The sequence below is a fragment of the Pristis pectinata genome, chromosome 12 (assembly GCF_009764475.1).
Source record: "Pristis pectinata isolate sPriPec2 chromosome 12, sPriPec2.1.pri, whole genome shotgun sequence".
In the NCBI taxonomy this organism is placed as follows: domain Eukaryota; kingdom Metazoa; phylum Chordata; class Chondrichthyes; order Rhinopristiformes; family Pristidae; genus Pristis; species Pristis pectinata.
The window spans coordinates 19,420,027-19,437,113 of NC_067416.1; the positions used below are offsets into that span (position 1 = coordinate 19,420,027).

Below are 17,087 nucleotides of genomic sequence, written 5' to 3' on the forward strand. Positions count from 1 at the left end.
GAGAGCTTGATTAATTTTGGTTGTGACATTGAGCATCAGCAAACATGTGGAAATGCAGCAAAGCCCAATAATTTTGTTGAAGGTTTGAGCAATCTTCAAGTGGATATGGAACCTTCTCTCACGGAATCGATCACATTGGCGCAGAAACTTTCCATTCCTCTGGAACCTGAAGGTACTGAGACATCATTGGGATTCGTTGATGAACAACAACATATCCACAGTGGTCCAACAGAAGAAAGAACCCATGAGGATGAAGTGTGCTGTCTTACGAGTGTTACTGAAAATGTAACTGCCCTGCCCATAGAAGTCCCAGCTGGCTCAGAGCATCACCATAAAGGGCAGGCAAAGGAAGAGATGCTGGAGTTCAAAAAATACAGTGATGAAATCAAGGAGAAACCTTGTTCAGATGATATACACAGCTTCCAACTGGTCACACCAGAGACCCCCTTAGAAACCACGGAATTAATTCCCACTGTTGTGACTCATGAAACATCAGAAGTGAAAAAAATATTACCTGACTTCATTGATGAACTGCAGCAAGTATGTAACAATGAGGCAAAAGAAAATGTCTGTGAGGAAAACCTTTGTCGGTCTCAGATAGTTAAAGAAAATATTGTTCCTTCAAATGTCACTGAACAGAATCCAGACACATCAGAAGAAACTTTACTGGCAGTTGTTAGTGAACAATGGGAAAGTGGTGCTGACTTAATGAAAGACAGTGCTTCCGAAGACAATATTTGGAACTGTCAGATGACTACTGAGGATGTTGTACACACAGGAACCCTAGGGTTGACAGACAGCCTTCAGAATCATGAAGGGAAAGAAAAAGAGGCATTAACTTTTTGTGGGGATCTAAAAGAAGAACCCATGGTCAAAAATGATTCAAAAGAAAATATTCAAGAAGAAAACATGCAGGTGTCAAAAACAAGTATAAAAGACACCGAAGTATCAATGAATAAGCAATTGTCAGCTTGTGCACCGGAATTTAAAACTGCTGTTTTGCCAGAGACTGTAAAAGGATTTGTTAGTGAATATCAACCTGAAACCTTGGATAACCTCCAGGTTGACAATACAAATAATTTATTTCCAGAAACCATCAATCCGATACCTAGTACTCAGACTCCTGGTGTAAAAGATGTGAAGGAGATATCGATTTTAAGTAGCCAGCTGCAGATGGTATGCAGCTGTGCAAGTAAAGAGGAAAGAGTTTATGGAAAATCTGTGCATAGCTCACAGAGTGCTCTGGAAAATATTATAATCCCTGAAAGTATGAAGTTGGCAACGGCACCTCAGGATTCTGACATCTCTGAACCGATAGTTTCCAGTTGTGATCAACAGAGGGAAGGTAGCAGTGGAATGCATACAGAAACCAGAAAGGATGATGATTGTATGGAAAATAATTCATACCCAGACATCACTACAATGTTACTATCCAGCCATCCCAGTAAGGACAAAATGGACTGTAGAGAGAACATATCAGATGTCATTTGGAATACTGAACAACAGAACTGGAACACTGAAGTAGGAGGCAACATCTCGGAAATGAATACATTCAAACTGAAGACCAGTACAGAAATTGCTACAACTTCAGAAGCATTAAAATTGCCACCCAACGTGCAGATTCACGAGCTGGATAATGAGAATGATTATTTAATGGCTTCCACTCCTGAAGGTGACAAGAATGAAATCAACATCAGAGACCCAAAAGAAAATATATTTGAAGGAGGAGTGAGCAACCTTAAGATGGATGGGGAAAGAACACTCTCAGAAGCCACTAAACTGACATTGATGCCTCAGAACCCGGAAGAAGTGAAACTGAAGGGAACATCAGTGGATTTTGAAAATGAACAACAGCAAACCTGTAATACTAAGATCAAAGAAGCAACTGACCTAGTGATTCCCACAGGGAACAGTTCAGCCCAAGAAACTGCGGAACTGATATCAAACTATCAGGAATTTGGCACTGAGGATGATAAAAATAAATTATTGGATTTCAGCCTTGGCACTGAACAGCTGATGTATAAAGATGAAACAAAAATAAGCAAAGAAAATGTATTCATTGATAAGACTGGGAAAGAAAATTCTGTTGTCCCAGTAAGTGTGACATTGTTATCTAGTGCTGATACTGGGACCGAATTGCAAGGGACTGCAAACGGTAGTCTTGGTGAAGCTCATCAATCACCAGTTATTGAAACAAAAGCAAACTTATGTGCTGAAAATGTACTTTGCCTTGAAGGTATAACTCCAGAAACCAATAAGCATACTTTTAGTTCCTTGCATTCTGGAACAACAATTAAAGAGGATATTTTAAGCCAAAGATATGACAGTGAGAAACAGCAGTCCCTGGATGTAAGTGGAAAAGAAAGTGTTTACGCAAATAATGTTGGAAGTATAGAACAAGACATGACCTTTGGAATAGATTCCAAGATGTTTCCTCTTTGCACTCTGACTTCTCCCGAAACTGTGGAAATGAACCTCTTACTGGCTACAGCTGCGGATAGTGAGCAACAACAGGGACATGACAGTGACAGTCTAATTTCACAAAGCACTTGTGAAGAGCAAGTAAGTTTGAAGATGGATTTTGCTGTAGGAAATAATAAATTTCAAATGGTAGAGGAGAAAGAGACTGTTCCAGTTGAAGGCACAGATCGTAAAAATCATGCTGCATCTCAGGAAACTCAACCTACAGAATCTATGACCATTGAGAGCAAAGAAGCTAGCAGTGTAGCTGAACACCTGCTCTTGTTACACACCAGAAAGACACCAGAAAGTTGCCTGCAAAATAATGCTAAAGAACAGGAAAGTATTGTGGGTGTTTTCCCAATAGAGTATTTGACCGGAGTAGATCAAATGTCCGTTGTAAAACAGTCCAGTATGTCAAATTCTGAATTAGAAAATGAATTCTTATTTGAAATTGAACAAACAGCTGGAGAAGAAGGTAGGTCCCTCAACACATTAACAGATGTAAAAGAAGATGGGGTTCTGTTGGCTCCTTGTGAAAACACTGAAGCCAGAGTAACTGAGGAAGGACTAAAAGAAAGATTAAAGTCTGGAAGGTACATAGGTTCTTGCTTTTATCTTTTCTGTATAAATGTATATTTCTTGTTATCAAACAGTTTTGATAAAACTATGGGCAATTTATTTTATAACTAATCTTGTTCCTGCCCTCTGTTGACTGTAGTTCTTCTGAATCCATCTCTTCCTCACCTTCTGTCCTTGGAAAGGATGGTGCAAGTATAATTTGCACAGTAGCAGCAGATACACTGGATAAAGGCATCATGACCACAAGGTAGAAAAATTCAATAACAGTTGTGCCAACTGGAATGCAATCTAAATTATTGAATATTTGCACACAAGGCAATAGATCTTAATGGAACAAGAAGAGCCCCTTTGGCCCATTTCTTCTGTGCTACTCTTACAGGAATAAGATAACAAGAACTTAAGAAAATAGGAACAGAGAAGGCTAGGGCCTCTCAGTCTTGCCCTGACATTCAATATGATCATGACTGATCTATTCCAGACCTCATCTCCACTTCTCTGCCAGTTTCCCATAGCTCTCTATTTTCTGATCTTTTAAAAATGTATCTATTTCCTCTTTAAATACCCCCAAATGATCTTGCCAAATAAGCAAATTCAAATCTCACAGCCTGGCTCCCTGACAAATATCCATGTACATTTTTCTCCTTCAAAATCTGTCTGCCTTTCCCTTTAATAATCTGCTTCAGTCTGCAAAACGATTTCTATTAGCCTTTTTTACTCAGAGACAATTATAAATCCTCTTAATTGTCACTCCATCATGTGGAAATAGTTTTTTTTATCAAAAACCATCATTACTTTTGCTACACACAAATGTTTAAAAGTGTGTAACTGTCAGCCACCTGCAGACATTCAGTGGATATCGGGATAGCCTCATAAGTGCTGGAAAGTCCCTGCATATTGAGCTTTATCAGCTTCAATCATAATTCTTATGTTATTTAAATCAATAATTTAAAAGCATGTAAAATGTACAAGATTTTTTATGTAAAAGAAGTTTACTTTTGAAGGACACATGTCTGGAGCTTATTTTTCTCCCACTTTATATATTTTCTTATGTGCAGGTAGTTGCTATTGACGTTTATGTCTTGTTTAAAGTAATTGAAACAGACAATCTTTATTTGTTGATTTGTGGTGCTGGTTGTGAACTAGTAAATGGGTCATAAACCAAGTTCTACATTAGTGATTGTGCAATATTAAGGGGAACCCAATTTTTCATTGATTTCACAGGACATGTTTGTCATTGAGAAAGACATTATTTAGTGCCCTTGAAAATGTAGCGATGAGTCACCTTCTTGAACTGCTGCAGTCCTTGTGAATGTGTTCCAACAATGTTATTGAGAGGATTTGAATATGTTAATGATGGTACATAACCAGTATTTGGTAATGATGGTACATTTTCCAAGTCACACTGGTATGGGACTTGGAGGTGAACCTGCAGGTTTCTATGCTTACCTCGTCCTTCCACATAGTTGAGGTGCAGGTCTTTGGGAGGTGTTGTTGAAGAATCTTTGTCAAGTTGCTGTATCTGTTTGCTCAGTTGCTGACCTTGGAGTTCCAGATGTTGACAATGAATACCATCATGAATTTTCAGACATTAACGTGGCGTAAGAATTTTTTAACATTATTAAATACCCATGGTTAGTACAGCTTCTGAAGAATCTTTTATGATGCTTACCATGGTTCTGCTTCAGTCTTTGCAGCTGTTCACCTATTGCTGTAACATATCATACAGCTGACAGAGTAAAACACCAGGGAAACTAAATGAAATGGGTATAGGATTTGTCATACTATACTTGTCATTTTGCAAAATTGTATGATGAAGGTAACCGTTTCCTCATTTTCCCAATTATTATTTGTTATTTCTTTTGTTCTACCTCCTATGGTGGGTTTGCATTATTTGCTTAAGATTAAAGCCCTTTATTTGCTTATTCTGCCCTTCTTAAAACATTCCTTTTTTTTGAGCTATTCACATGAATTTCAAAGGGGTTTCTAACCTTATCTTCCACGATGTACTGATGGTTCTTCCTGAACTCACATCTGATGAAGCTCTGCCATGGGCAAGGTTTCCCAGTCGAGTGTCTAATGCAAGTTGTTGATAAACCAGGTTTGACATACTAAGGGACATCAGCCTCTTTGCTCTGGATGAAAGGTCAATTTCCCTAAGCAGCAAAAAAAGTGCACCGTGCTTTGAAGCCAGCTACTCCTATTGTTTAAATAAACTCATCCTCATGACTTGAGATGGAATCCATATTTTTGGTTGTAGGTTGGGAGAGATTCAGGATCTATCATACATCCAGCAGTGCAACTGTGACTCTGGAATTTCAGGGTCCTTATTAATTTCAAAGTTCAGTGATAAAGCAAAATATCAAATGAAGATTTTCAAGAACTGTTTTGAGGGATTTAATTGACTACATTCTCCTTCTTCCTCTTTAATTGATATATATTTTCTTACTGCTGATTTAGACAGATACTTTTCCTACATCGTCAAGTGGGATTTTATTGCCATTTCCAGCCACACAAACCTCCACTGGTGGCTGTGACCCTATGCTTTGCGATTCTTCCCCTCAACTTCTCCGCCTTGCTCTCTCTTTTTCTTCCTTTAGACTAAGCTTTTGGAATTGGTTTGATACATAAACTAGTGATATACATGACAGGCAAAAGGCTTACTGGATTCAAAATTTTTGCAATACATGGGCACACATGAAATTAGACTGAACAAGACTCTGCATTCTCTGCGATCAGAATCAGGTTTATTATCACTGACGTATGTCGTGAAATTTGTTGTTTTGTGGCAGCAGTACAGTGCAAGACGTAAAGACATAAAAATTACTATAAGTTACAAAAATAAATAAATAGTGCAAAAGGGGAATAACAAGGTAGTGTTCATGGACTGTTGAGAAATCTGATGGCGGAGAGGAAGAAGCTGTTCCTTAACCGATTAGTGTGGGTCTTCAGGCTCCTGTACCTCCTCCCTGATGGTAGAAACGTCCCAGGTGGTGAGAGTCCTTAATGATGGATGCCACCTTCTTGAGGCACTGCCTCTTGAAGATGTTCTCAATGGCGGGGAGGGTTGTGTCCGTGATGGAGCTGGCTGAGTCTACAACCCTCTGCAGCCTCTTTTGATGCTGTGCATTGGAGCCTGTGATGCAACCAGCCACAATGCTCTCCATTGTACATCAGTCGAAATTTGCAAGAGTCTTTGGTGACATACCAAATCTCCTCAAACTCCTAATGAAGTAGAGCCGCTGGCATGCCTTCCAGTGATAGAATGTGTAAGCCAAATGCAATAGTGATTTCTGCAAAATACATGAAAAGGGAATTAAATACAGGTTCTCCCCAGGTTACGAACACCCTACTTATAGACACCCTGTACATATGAATGAGCATTTGGGAGACTAGCAGGATCGATGGGGATGGATTTGCTGGCTGCCGTGTGGGAATAGGGCATTCCTGTGTGCCTTCTCTCCCCACCCCCCACCCGCCCCGCCTCCTCCACTGCCCCCTGCCCCCACCAACCACACCCCTCCCCCCCCCCCACCCCCACCCCAGCGAGCTGCAAGAATAGGGGACTGGGTTGAGCTGAGCAGAGCTGGGGATGCTGAGCAGACTCACCCGCTCACTCACTGATTCAATGAGGCCAGCTGGTGGCCACTTTTCCTGCGTCTTCTTGTTTTCCATCACGGCTGTTCCTGTTAACTTCTCCCATACACTTTTTGTTCATTTCCGACCATTCGGTTTACGAACAGTTCTCAGGAATGGAACCCTGTCGTAACCTGGGGACTGCCTGTATGAGTTAAACTAGGGTACTCAGTGAATATTGCTATCCCCATAACTAGACTGTTCCAGCACTGATAACCTGCTACATACATTTTTCGTCTCCTAACTTGACTGCACTAATGTACTCCCAGCTGATTTATAATCCTGCACCCTCCAGAGATAACGGCTTGTGCATCTCCTGCTTATCGATCTCCCTCTCCTTCAAGATATGTATTGGCTTGCTAATGTAAATATTGTTGGTCAACATTATTCAGTCATGGCAATGACCTAGCTCATCCCCCTATCATGGGGACCAACTACAATAACTTTTTTTTTGATCAGAAAAATAATTGGAAAAAATAAGCCATCTTTCAATTTTTTAAAGATTTTAAAGTTTTTTTTATTTGTTGGTGGTGATGGATACTGGCGATGGTGTCCAATAATTAGTTTATTTTAATAGCAATTTAATCTGTAAGATGCACAAAAGGAAAGAAATAATGAATGCTATTGCTTATTGTATGTAGGCAAAATACAATGAAAAGACCAAATAAAATAAACCTGTGGAAATTTGAGGATGGTAGAAATTTCCATCGATTCACATTGAACATTGTGGCTGATTATGACCAAGGTACTGTTTTTACTCATAACCTAATTCATCACTTACTTGTGTAAGTGCAGGATACTGAAATTACAGCTCTTCTCCATGAAGGTGATAAGTGGATACAGATATTTTGAAATGAACATCTGAACAAACGTATTTCTGTTGAATAGTTAACTCTAAAGTGATAATATCACCACCCTAATTATTGAATCCTTGTTCGTGCTGAGTTATTTGCAACAGATCAGTGATCACTATGGTTGAGTTCAGTGTCTGAATTAATTTAGTTCTCACAACTTCCTTTCAGTGGTGAGTTTCCTGCCATTGCCGCATGCCCTTGCTGTAAGCTTGAATTTACCTTTTGTAGTTGTACTGGTGTCAGCTTCTTGACGGAAGTATTCCAGATCCTCAGTAACGCCCAATGCATCAGCAGGACCTTAGATGCCTCGTAAGATCAAGCCCCAACCATGAAACAGCTGAAAACTCTTTGACAGCTCATAATTGATTCTTGTCCCTTAGCTTAGCCAACTGTTAAATCTGTCAATAATTTACATTCTCCTGAATGTAAAGAAACATTCAAAAACTATTAAAGATCAAACAATTAAAACATTTTAAACATTGTTCATTAAAAAATCAATTCAAACAAAAAGTAAAATACAAAAAATTAAAACCAGTAAAAAACAATAAAGACATTTACTAAATTAATTCAAAAATGTAAATTACCATAATATTTATTTTAACCTCTCACAATTATTCTTCATTAAGATGAACAGAGATACTGTTCCTGCGTAGGGTCTAATGTGGTGCAAGTTCTAAGCAGTGGAGAATTACTGCAAATTTATGCTCTATTGCAACACTGGAATGCAATTGGAAAAAGACTGGCTAAGAGCGGCTGACAAGTTTGGGAACTTTTGTGTTCATGGTGAAAGCTGGAAATCCCAAGCTTCTTGGCACTTATGCAGCAAAATATAGGCAGTTTGTGGACAATGCAAGAGATAACTGTGCATTGACATGTTGGAAGGGAAGAATTTGGTTTAATTGTGATGCCTCATGGAGTCAAATAGCCTTCTATAATTCACTATCATGTGAATAATTGTCATGCGCAAACTACTAACTACTATCATGTGAATAATTGTCATGTGCAAACTACTAACTACAAACTACTAACTACTAACTACTAACGTAGCTGTGTGGTAACAGGCAGTCTGAGGAATGGAAAGAGTTTCTTTCAGATTAAATGCTCTTTGTTTCAATTATTTGAATGAATTTTCTATTGGTTTTTAAAGTCCATCATCGTGGCCTTTTACTTTGTTCCTGAGTGAACAACACATTTCCTCAGTTCCACATGCCAAAGCAGGCAAATATTTTAATAACTACAGTTTTGAAGGTTTCTTTCCAAGATTCTTTAGCAGTGAATATTAATGTTAAGCACATTCATTACAAATCTGTTTAATTAGTGTCTCTGTTACAGTAATGGACTAAGAAATATCATATGACTATGTTAAACAATTATATCTGATTAACTTAATAATAAGACATTAAATCTTTCTGAACAAATGGATTGTTGTTGGAAACTCTAATGAAGCTGTTTTAAATCTGAATTTGAAAGAGAAATCCTCTTGTTTCAAAATAGTTCGAAAGACAAAATATCTTTGTCAAAATAAGCATGACAGGTTAAGGTCTCCAGTATAGGCGTATGTTGAGCACAGAATGAAGAAACTGGAATAATGATAGAGCCTTGAAGTGTCAATTAAACATTACAGTATGTTCACAGAGATTGCCAAAGAAAGTATCAGCTAGTCCATACAGTTATCTATCAAACAACCTCAGGCAGGAGTAATGTTTAGAAACAAGTTCCTGTGCCTAATTCTGCTGAACTGACAGCCACAAGTAAAGGAATGTTTTCCCCTGTTGCTTCAAAAAAGCAGTTCCCATTATAGGTTTGGTGCATATGGTTCAGAATCTTAATAAATCAAAACTTGGCCCTATCCTTCTACGCTTTTAGGAGCAAACTGATTTTCTAAAAGCTGCTGGAGTAACTGCTTAAAGAAACTAGCAAAATGTGCTTCCTTGATCTTGCATTTCCAAAAGGTAGCAGGCAGAGTTGGTCTGAAGCAAGCACTGCTGCATGACCCGTGCTTTCATCTTACTCCTTTAATTTAGTAATCCCTCAGCTACACCTTGTTCACTGTACTGTAAAACCTGGATAACCTAACCCACTTTGCTCTTCAATGTCAGCATTTCTTCTTCTATTTTAAATGATCATTTGATTTAATGATAGCTTTAAAATGAGAAATAGTTCTAAAAATGATGCTATTCCTAGAATAAACAGCTTATTTGCAAACTTAAGAAAAGTTCAGAGTTAATTTGCTTTTCAGTTTGACCTCCTTCTCTCTCGTAGACTTTACTGTGCCTTCCACCTATAAAATACAGCCGAGGTCACACCTCAGTGCCATGGAAACTGAAGCTGCCCTGCTATTACTGGTGCATTATTATTGCTGAAACAACACTGATAGATTATTACACTCTTGGCATTGTTCATTTTAATCAGAGAGATTTTATTTTAGCATGTATTACAATTAAAAAGAAAGAAAACATTTACAAACTTTCATGCACTACAAAACAGAATCCAATCAAATAGGTAAACTGAGTTTTAGACAACAGTAAAATAATTCAGTTGAAAACACGAGGAGTAACTGATTATAAACATTTATACCAGTAAATGCTGTGACTGCATTTCCAGAACCTTACATCATACAGTATATGCAGGCTTTTTGTCTGCGTCTCAAGCTCTGAATTGTAAATTAAAATGGGTGGGTCCACTGTACGAGTACTGTATAGACTTGTATCCAGCTGACCCCCACTAGTTTCAAATGTCTGAATTGCACTTGTTGGTTGTCAGTCAGATGCTGACCTTTGATGACAATGCAACAGAGGAGGAGCTTCCGTCGAAAGGCTACAGTTTATAGCCAGTGGCCTTTTGTGTGAGTTACTCTTCAATGCACTTCATTCAAGAATTGCAGCTTAAAATGTGGACTTCACTAACTGTTAAATGGTTGACTGTAAGTGTCCTTCTACATTATTTATAATAGTAATACACTTACAGATTGTTAGAGAATTAGCTACTGGATTCATTACTGCTTGTGGGCTAAATACTGTGAGATTCAGTGCTTCCATTGTAAGAAGACAATTTCATTTACAACGTATCTGGCTTACTTGTCCCTAGGTAAGCACAATGGGATTTCTGCATGTTTGTAATAAATAGTTAAACTGGCACAACAGAATTATGGCATGAGACTATTTAAAAAGATTTTTTATACTTCAGCACTCCTCAGTAAGTTTATCCCAGTGGTGCAGTGTGGCAGATCATGTTATGGGGAACAGTTTTGCTGTGCATTTAAGCATGAAATAGTAACTGCAGACAGAATTAGGTCTTGCATACATTTCATGGGGAATAAAGAATTGGCTTCGTTAAGTTGCCTGGGTCAATAAACCTAAAGTGATAAATTCCAGGACCAGATAACTTTTCAGAGATGCAGTACAACGTGCCTATCTTTTACTTTGTGGGGTGTTCTAATTTATTGATGATAATAACATGAGCAATAGACTTGTGAACTCTGGAGTCCTTTTGTCAGCCTGCAAGTTAGAGACTTATCTGAAAGTAGACAACGAGAAAAGCAGTGTTTGCGTAAACATTCCTAAAGGGAGGCAGTCTGAGCATTGGTAACACAGCAGGGTATCTGGAAAAGAACAGTGAAGCTGGCACAGATTCACTTTGTTTACATTTCTTGTTTACCGATTGAATAGGAAATTGCTGCAGATTTTAATTAAAATCTATGGATGTTTAGGAAGTCCAACCTCCTTCCATTGTTCTTGACTGAACAGTAGAAGCAGCAGTTGTTAAATGACTGAAGAGTTTTAGTAGTGTAGCTCCCTACTTCCTCCCTGTAGAAAGAACCAACAAATACAAGCTTGGCTCATATCTTTCTCTTGCAGTGTCTTCTGTAAGCTTTCAAAAGGGAATAATAGATACATGATTCTGTAGATGCAGTCTGCTAATTCTGTTGCATTTTTGCTATGAGGAGTAGGTTACTTACTTTTCACTCCAAGTTGTAGCAGTCATTGCAATTAACACAGTAAAAATGGAATTCTGTGTTAAAAATGTGAAGTAATCAGACGTCATTGATTTTAGCTTTAGTAAGAATTTATTTGCCTCATATAATTTTGGGATGTCCGAGGATGCTTCACATTTAGGAGTTTTGAAACAATAGCTTAGATATCTGATTGATTAATGCATAAATTATGCACAAATAGATCTCAATAGTGATGATTTCTAGGAAAACGACACCCATTATAAAATTGGACCAGGCACTTGCATTCCTATTCACATTAGTGTGCCTGAAGGTGTCCCACCACCAGAAGCATGCATAATTACATCAGTATTTTTATGATGCCTATTTCCATCCTTACTGACAAAAAACTGAAAAAACATTGAAAATTAAGGGCAGTAGAGGGCCATTCAACCCTTCAAGCTGCTCCGCCATTCAAAACAATCATCTCCTTCTTAAATGTATTCAGTGTCTTGGCCTTGACAGCCTTCTATGGTGGAGAAGTGGGCCCTCTGCCCACTAGTGCTGGGTGATCTCTGATTTAGGTAGCCTGCCTCCTATTCCTTGCTGCTTTTGCCTAAGTGGAGGAGATGTAGGGACATAGGGTAAGCTATTCATTATCATGCTTTGGAAGCTTGATCTCAGAATGGTTGTGGAAGGGGTGGATTGTCAATGGTAAGATCATGAAATTTTTTCTGGCATTACTTCATGGTTCATAGATTTGCATTCATGGTGAATCTAGCTCAGCCACCTCCTGCCACACTCTTCCAAAGTTGGCCCGAGTGGTTCTCCTGCACCACGTCCCCATCGTCTCACTTCCCACAACCTGACAAACAGAACACTTCTCCTGGGCTCTTTCCCCACACCGGGTCTTCAGTAATACTTTATGTATTAATGGGAGCCCCGTTTCTGTCCCTTGCGCTATCTCCTACTTGGCAGACCTTGGGGGTTGCTTGTATCTCCTGCTAGTTGCTAGTGTTTTTATTTCTCTGGGGAGCATGCCCTTTGTAACTGGTATGCAGCAAAGTGTTTCAGATGGTCTGAGTTGTGCACGGTCCTGTGGGGAACAACCCTGGTCCTACTTTAGCTCTTGTAAAACACACTTATGCAGTTTTAAACATCTTTTTGGACATTTAGTTATGTGAGACCCAATTCAATGTTAGCACAAGATGCAATGACAACCGAGGATACCAAAAAGAGTAATATCCTGTTTCTAAGCTAAAGTGTTTGTTGTGGTGTATAGAAACACAACATTCAATTTACACACATTTCCATGTAATGAGGTAAATGATCAAGGAATCTATGTTACTGAAATTTCTTAAAAATGGATTGCAAGTTCACTTGAACTGAAAGCATCAAGCAGCACAATTAAACACGAGAGTTATTTGTTCTTAACCTGTGTCTATAGAGAGGATTTTGTGCTTCTGGAGGTGATATTACATTTTCGTGGATAGCATTGATAGTTGACGCAGTTTTCCTGGCACTAGAATCACTTGCTGAATGTAAACAACCTGGCCACTGTCAATCTGTCAACATTTTAGGTACAAGGATTTATGAGTGTGCCCATCCAATAAGTTGACACCACGTGGAATGTAAATCAGAAATTACAGGCAGACTCTGCAAAACATTTCATCATTGATTTTCTTGAATCTTTTCGTCTACTGTTGAAATACCTGGATTCCCTGAAGCCTGATAAGTACATTAAATTGATTTGTGGGTCAGCATGATATTGTGATGCAACCACATCGATATAGAAGTGCAAGCAGATTGAAATCCATCTCCTGAGACAGCTTACAGTAGAATTTAAAGAAGCAGAAGCAAGGAAGTGATACTTTCACCATGGCCTTTCGTCAATGACATACATAAGGTTAAAGTACTAGTTCTTACAATGCTGATGTAGGTTTCAATATGGTGGACGATTTTGAAATGATGAAGTTAATGTGAAAGAAGGATTTCACGTTTTGCATTGACTTCAAGAGTTCTCTTTGTTGGAGCCAACAAATCAGACTGATGAGAAGCAAGATACAAAAAGCTGGAAGAACTCAGCAGGTCAGGCAGCAACTGTGGAGAGAAATGGACAGTCGATGTTTTGGGTGGAGACCCTTCATCAGGACTGCTCAGTCCAATTGAAGGGTCTCGACCCGAAACATCAACTGTCTATTTCCCTCCGTAGTTGCTGCCTGCCCTGTTGAGTTCCTCCAGCTTTTTATGTGTTGCTTCAGATTCCAGCATCTGTAGTCTCTTGTATCTCCAGCCTGATGAGAACACTGATTTACCTCCTGAAATTTGATCACATGAACTTTTCAAGAAAATAGACTTGGAAGTGATTTTTCTAATTATTTGTAGATCCATGGATTTAAAGTAATATGTCAAAGGAATGACCACTAAAGTTGTGTCAATGTTAGTTGGCTGTTCCGGTTCTGAGTTTTAGAAAATGGCAGTACGTGCCTGGATTGTTCTGAAATCAGGAATTTCCGGATTGACTGGTAACCTACCGTTTCTTGTTTTGACTGCAGTGTGAGTGTCGGGTGACTCTTTTTACAAAAAGGTTTGGAGCCAAACACTTTTGTTTGTTTCAGCTTCAGAAACGCCCATGGCCACTTATTTCTCTTCCATGTAAATGCTTCCAATTGAACTGACTGAAAGGAAAATTCCAGGGGTTTCTTTGATTCTCAAAAGCAATTTAGTTGATCATCCGTTTGTCAGAGATGTTTTTTTAATTGTAATGAAGAAGCTTCAGGAGATTAGTTTGTCAGAGGTGTTTTTTTATTGTAATGAAGAAGCTTCAGGAGATTAGTTTAGTAGCTGGTATTAAAATGCAATAGAGTGTCTCTTTTGGACAATTAATTAATTTGCAGCACATAATTGCTTTAGTTGCCCAATGACATAAGAACTTGAAAGGTTTATGGCATGTGATCTTTCACTTGTTTGCTTTCACACAGGGAACAAAGCAGCTTTCGAGTTAATTGCCGAACCTTTTTTTGATCAAATGAAAAGGATGCAATGAATTTCAAATCCTTCTTCAGCAGTTTCCAAAGTCCCAATTCACCCATATTTTGAACGTAATGCCTTTATTTCTAGGCTGATTGAACACTTGCATTTATATAGTATTTTTAACATCCTACTGCACTTTAGAAAAGAAGCAAAAAGCAACATTATTATACAGATATTGGTACTGAGCCACTTAAGGCGTTATTAGAGCAGATGAAAAAATATAAGTTTGATCCAAGAAATAAATTGTAAGTGGCATTTTAAAGCAGGATATAGAAATAGTAAGGAGAAAGATTTGAGGAAGGAATTCCTGAGTTTACGAGCTTGACAGAGAAAACATGGTCACGATTGGTAGTTCAAGAGACCAGAATTAGAGGAATCTTTTTTTTGGAGGGTTATAGGTTTGGATGAAATTGTCCATAGGGAATGGGGAGTACAGGGGATTTTAGGATTGATGCATTGCTGAACTGGGCACCAATGAATGTCAGTGAACAGGACAATGTAACAGTAGTTACAGGGTAGTAATTTTTTGACTTCAAGGTTACCTTGAGTGAGGGAGGTTGTCCAGGGCTGGAAAAGCCAAGAAGTAACAAAGGTGTGAATGAAGGATTCAAGGGGATGAACTGAGGTGAGATGAGACTTGGGTAGTGTTATAGATGTGCTGAGCATTGAGAGGGATATTAGGTATAAAAAAGATGTGTGTTTTTAAACGTGAGGAGAAAGTCAATTGATGAAGCAGTTTAAAGAATGAAACCCAACTTGCAAGATTGAGGCAGCTGAAGGCTCGTTGTTGATTTAATTTTTCATATTTTTTTCATGACGTGGAAGAAGGCCATTCAACCGATTGAATCTATGCTGGCTCCCAGAGCAATCCCATCGATTTCTGCTTCTCCTACCACCCACCTACACTAGGGATAATTTACACTAGCCAATTAATGCACCGACCAGCAGAACTTTGGGATGTGGGGGAAACCCAGGTACTTACAAGGAGAACATGCAATCTCCACACAGTCAACATTGGAGTTGAGGATCAACCCCAGGTTCTTGGAACTGTGAGGCAGCAGCACTATCTACGGAGCCACTGTGCATGACTCATGCTGCTGGCTAGAAACTTGTATGAAGATGAGGCTTGCCTATTTATTTTAAATATACATTCAGTGCATTTATCCCATTTCAGTTTGTAATAAATGGACTAAATGGATTGTTTGCTATGACCACCCTAAAATCCTTTACTGTTGCTTCAGCTAAAGATAGAAATGATTTGTTACCTATAATCACAAGCTAGTGCACATTTCTCCCACACTGCTTGGTCCTTCTCTAAGCCACCGTGTCAGCCCATTATAAACAGTACTCCAGAGCGATTGTAGACAGAACCTTGCAAAAATGCAGTCCAGAAAGAGAGGGCAGAGGGAGTCAGTTCTCCAATTTAATTGTGGGAATAGTTGTGGATCTTTGTTTACTAAACCAAGAATGAGTTACTAAGAGTGTAGCAGGAGAATGTTTCAAAGTGCCTCGATATAATGAGCACCTTTGGAGTGCCATGGTCAAACACATTGCACATAACATGGTTCCACAGATAGAAATGACCTGTCAGCTTATTGCAATGGCTTTGTTCAATTGGTTATTATTTCAGGACTTTAACATTTACCTGTACCATCTGGTCAGAAAGACAAAATTTCTTGTTAAAGCTTCAAAGGGATATCACTATCAACAATTTCATCGGACTGTTACTGAGTCAAAAGTCACGTTAGAGATGAAGGAGGAAGATGAAAAATTGTATTTATACAGCAGCTGAATGCATCCTTAACTATTTACAATTTCACTTTATCATTCATGAAGTTCTAGTAAATTGTACTTCTTGTTATAATGAAATGCCTCAGTCAGTCTGAGGCAGAGCAATATCCCACAAACAAGCAATAAACGTACAATACTGTAGTGTTTGTGCACTACACACTGCTTCTGGAATTCAATTTCATTGATTTCAATGGAATCACATTTCACAAGCAGTATACATTATTTCATTAATATTTTGCATGTCTGAACGTGACTGAGAAAACATTTCTATCTCATGTTGTTTTAATAATGCTTGAAGGGATAAATGTTGGTTAGGATACTGGGTGAACAGCAGAATAGCTTTAACTCATACTTTGCTTCAGTGGCAAGAGACAAATCTGATATTGGGGAGGATTATTTTGATCAGTGGTTTGCAACCTGGGGTGCTGAGAGGGATGCCAAAAATTATGGGGGAAGGGGGTGGGAGCTGAGGGTTGGGGATGGTCTGGTCATGGAGTCTTTGATCATAATTTAATTAGAGAGTCCACAATAAAAGACTTTCAGTAGTTCCCTTAAAAGGAGTGACACTTGACATCATCGGGCATTTATGGGGCAGAATGCATAATTTCTTGAGTGCGAATAAGTGAGGCTTTCATTTAGAAAGGTTGGCAACCACTGACATAGATCATTCAAAGTTTATCAACGTGTCAGCTTCTTAAGAGCAAAAATAACACAAGTAATGTTAATCCGAGACAAGAAGTTGTTATAAATGGACAATAGTTCAATCAGAATTTGACAGGGAAAAGGTGAATATTTTGGATGTG

General features: G+C 38.6%; 1 protein-coding gene across 1 annotated transcript in view; it reads left to right on the top strand.

Annotated features, from left to right (window-relative positions):
* Window positions 1-17,087, top strand: part of LOC127576909 (integrator complex subunit 3 homolog) — a 55,917-nt gene that overhangs the window by 24,006 nt on the left and 14,824 nt on the right. The window lies entirely within an intron of this gene.